Source organism: Pseudophryne corroboree, chromosome 1, assembly GCF_028390025.1.
Source record: "Pseudophryne corroboree isolate aPseCor3 chromosome 1, aPseCor3.hap2, whole genome shotgun sequence".
NCBI lineage: Eukaryota > Metazoa > Chordata > Amphibia > Anura > Myobatrachidae > Pseudophryne > Pseudophryne corroboree.
In genome coordinates this window covers 281991719-281995905 of record NC_086444.1, presented here as the reverse complement: position 1 = coordinate 281995905, position 4187 = coordinate 281991719, and the positions used below count along the sequence as shown (strand labels likewise).

General features: G+C 42.0%; 1 pseudogene; it reads left to right on the top strand.

The window, feature by feature from the left end:
• The first annotated feature begins 3777 nt into the window (after positions 1-3777).
• On the top strand, positions 3778-3896 carry LOC134949708 (5S ribosomal RNA; annotated as a pseudogene).
• The last annotated feature ends 291 nt before the right edge of the window (positions 3897-4187 follow it).

Below are 4187 nucleotides of genomic sequence, written 5' to 3'. Positions count from 1 at the left end.
TGGAAAAGAACCACTTCACTTTTCAGGACCGCTTCTATTTACAAATTAGGGGTACCGCGATGGGTGCAGCTTGTGCACCCACCTATGCCAACCTATTTCTGGGAAGATGGGAACAAACCCATGTCTTCAATGAACAGAATTACAGGTACACAGAACATGTATTATTATGGCTCAGGTATATAGACAACGTTTTTTTATCATCTGGGATGGCACAGAGGAACTCTTGTTGTCATTCATCCGTCACCTTAATAACAACAACTTGAACATTAATTTGACACATAAGATCAGTGTAGATAGGGTTGCCTTTCTGGATCTACAAATTTACAAGTCATGTGATGGCACACTTGCCATGGAACTCTATCGGAAAGAGACCGCCACAAACAGTATCCTCCTCCAAACCATCGCACATTTTCCCCCTACCATAGAGAACATCCCCAAGGGGGAGTTTTTGAGACTGAGGCGCAACTGTTCGGAGGTAGGTACCTACAAGATGAAAAGTCTTGATCTGATCAATCGCCTTTCAGAGAGGGGCTATAGTAAACGCTCTCTCAAGAGGGCTCGTAAAGAAGCACTCCATACCAATAGAGACACTTTGATTTCTCAACATCAGCCCAAGGACAAGACGGACGAGACCAAGATTAGGTTCATTGGAACCTTCTGTCCTGAATGGAAACTCCTGAAACAGGCGATTGAAAAGCACTTACCCATTCTGCAATCAGATGTGGATCTATCACCGTTCATAGATTCCAAAATCAACATGAGTTGGCGCAGGTCAATGAACATCAAGGACCACCTGGTTAGAAGTCACTTTGTGAAAAATACACCAACACAAAGACAGATAACAGACTTCATGACAAGTACAACATCGGAACAAAGTGGAGTGATGGGTTCCTTTCCCTGCTGAAAATGCAAAGTATGCCCTCATATCTTGAAAACCAACTCGGTGGTGGACAGATATGGTGACAATATACGGATCAAGCAGTTATTTAATTGCGACACACAAGCACTTATTTACTGCATAACGTGCAGCTGTGAGATTAGGTATATAGAAATGACAACCCAAAAATTAAAAGAGAGAACTTTGGAACATCTGGGTACCTGCCGTAATGCCGTCACGGACCTAGCTCGCATGAAGAAAATTACCACGGTGGCGAGACACTTTAACACCTGTCACAAAAATTGCCAAAAAGACCTAAAAGTTTTTGGTTTGGAGCAAATCCACTTAGGAGTCAGTGTGGTGACCTCACCAGAGAACTATTAAAGAAAGAGAGTGAGTGGATCTTTAGGTTGGGAGGTCTGAGACCTAACGGCCTCAACGAGAATATCAATTTCAGTGTTTTTCTGTAGGAAAACCCGTTTCTAATAATATAACAAGCACACCTTGATCTACCTCTGCATAGCATTTTTGAACCCTATTATGTATTTCTTTTTTCTTTTTTCTTCTCTTTGCACGTTTTTTTCTCCCCCTTTTCTCCCCCCGGTTTTTCCCCCCCTCCCCCCCTTACCCAATCTAAATCCTTATCTCACAATTCTAATATCCAACACAACACTTCATCACCTTTATTCCAGTTTTATAATTTTCTTTCTTATTTATTTCACCATCTTTTCCATTTCAAACTGTCCACGCATGTTCTTTTCAATCCCAATATAGATCACAGACACCTTTCACATTCTCCTTTTTTTACTTGATATGCTCATTTATTTAATAAATTTTCACATAGGTTCCAATATAAGCAACTATATTATACCCTAGTGTGTAAGGTCATACACGCTAATCCATTAACCCTTTCCCCTTTCTCACACCCACAACCCAATTTCAGCCCCCCTCTTTTTTGTTCTCACCCTGTGCACTACACACTTATACACAAATTATTTTCTGCACGGGAGGTACTATGTCCCTTCAACCCGTACACCTATCATTTTCAGCTCATATCATCACATTTCCCCACAAATGAAACTCACTGATTCTTTAACTTTTGTTACAACCCTTTCTATTAACTCTTCCATTTCTTGTTATTCTTACTTTACCCCATGTAATATACTTTTTTGGTTTCTTTTAATTTCAACAGTTGCCAAATAATACTAATATATTTTGTTATACGTTTTACTATCTTATTCTTTTACTATCTTATTTGAATTTTTGCTTATAATTTTTTTTTTCTTTTCTTTTGTCTATGTTTTTAGACTGACTTAGGGCTTTGATTCCCGGATATATGCTGCCGCTCACCACCACTATCAGGCCAGGCTGAGGGGCGTCACATCGACACCCGACAGCCGGTCCCCCTACCGACGTCATTATTGTACTGACCAGAAAGCCGAACCCCGCCCTCTGTATCCTGGCAACATACTCATACCACAGAGGCGGAAGTTCACAGCGACACTTCCGCCCTCACACCACACACTATGCCGTGTGTTGCCTATCGCATCCTGGCAACACAGCAACATCACCTTAGGGCGGAAGTGTAAAGTACTACTTCCGCCCTCGAATCACATATGTTATGCCGCCAGGGAGGTCCGCTCTCATGCGGCTGACTAATTATGGGCGGAAACGCATAATACACTGTCCGTCCACCTAATAATCCCCTTGTCTATCCCTTACTAAATAGAAGCCCTCCCAGCGCCACTCGGCCAATAGGCTCATTTACTCTGATCCCGCCCCCAGCCACAATCATTGGTTGCTAGGGAATAGAGGGGGCTTTAAATACTCAGTAACTCAGCATACACCAGCTGCTCTCCATGGAAGTGAACAAGCCCGTGACCGGGTGAAACACGTTTCCCCCTCTTTCCTGCGGGCCCCTCTCCTACCTGAAGACTGCATGGGTGATATTCGATAATTACCTGTATTAATGAATTGGTTTATTTTGCCTAAACCTAAATTATCACTAGTTTAGTGAGATTCTTTTGTACATTGCTACTGCGGATTTTCCCAGGGGTATTATAACCAAGCACAGGGTGATATTTAACTATCACTTGCTTTATAAATACCAGTTCTGATGTTCCAGCTTAAATACTTTCAGATGCAGAAAAAATTCCTCATTCTGTGATTGCTGGCGTCCTCAGATATACCTGATATCTGTTCAATCCCTCATTGAACTAACAGGGACAGGTGGAGTGTGGTCCCATAGTTAAGTCTGTTTCAAGCATCTCAAACTGTGTTTTTTTCATTTGTCTTAATTCTATCTAGTCCTGTGTATATCACGTTTGTCTGATAATTGCATGTGGTTCTGAATACTGGAATTGGCACAACCAAATGGATTTCTGTATGTTCCAGTTAATGATTTATCATTTGTTATATTAATTACTATGTTTAATTATTACTGGCGCTCCAATGTGATGTGTATTATATAACCTACCATCATTCATTTAGGACAAGTGGTGGGGTGTGGTCTTGCATCAGGTCCACCGCAGGTACTGCATTCACACGTCCTCAGGAGGTCCTGTAATACCTCATTCCTCCTGTCAGATTATCTTTACAGTACGGAAATGTTGGTCCTTGCTTAATATTACAACATTCATCTAAAAGGGACCCCACATTGCAGCGGTTCTAATACAAAATGGTATTCTTCTTTCTTTTTTTCTTTTCCCACTCTTTTCTTTCTTCTGTGAACTCTCATCCACGATTCTGGGAGACACGTCTCTCCCGTCTAACGAGGACAGCAGATTCACGCTTACAAGATCTATACTAATCTCTCTCCCCATCTTTTCCATTATCCCTCTCTTAGAAGAAAACCATCTCTCTTTTTCGGTGCACTCTCATTAGTGGCACAGGGTAAGTCCTCCTACGACCACACCCCTACACTCACGCCCAATCTCGTCCGATCTTGGAAGCTAAACGGAGGTGGGCTAGGTCAGTACCTAGACGGGCGACCGCTAGGGAATACCCAGTGCAGTAGGAAGACCGTATTCCCTGTGGGATAACACTAACAGCAGGATCACCACTTATACTTATTCTCACTATTTCCAGTGATAATAAGATCCCACCCTTGTCCATCCATTGAAATTTTTCCAAGACAGATTCAAATAATTTGGGTTAGATCTCAGTCTTGGGGTGCTCCCTCTCTCGAAATCAACCCTATTCAGGGCCTAAGCAATACAAACACAGTTTGTACAGATCTTTGGCAGACGGAAGCAGCATGGTATGTAGCTATCTTCCTATATGCACTTATCAAAGCATAATTAAGATCTGA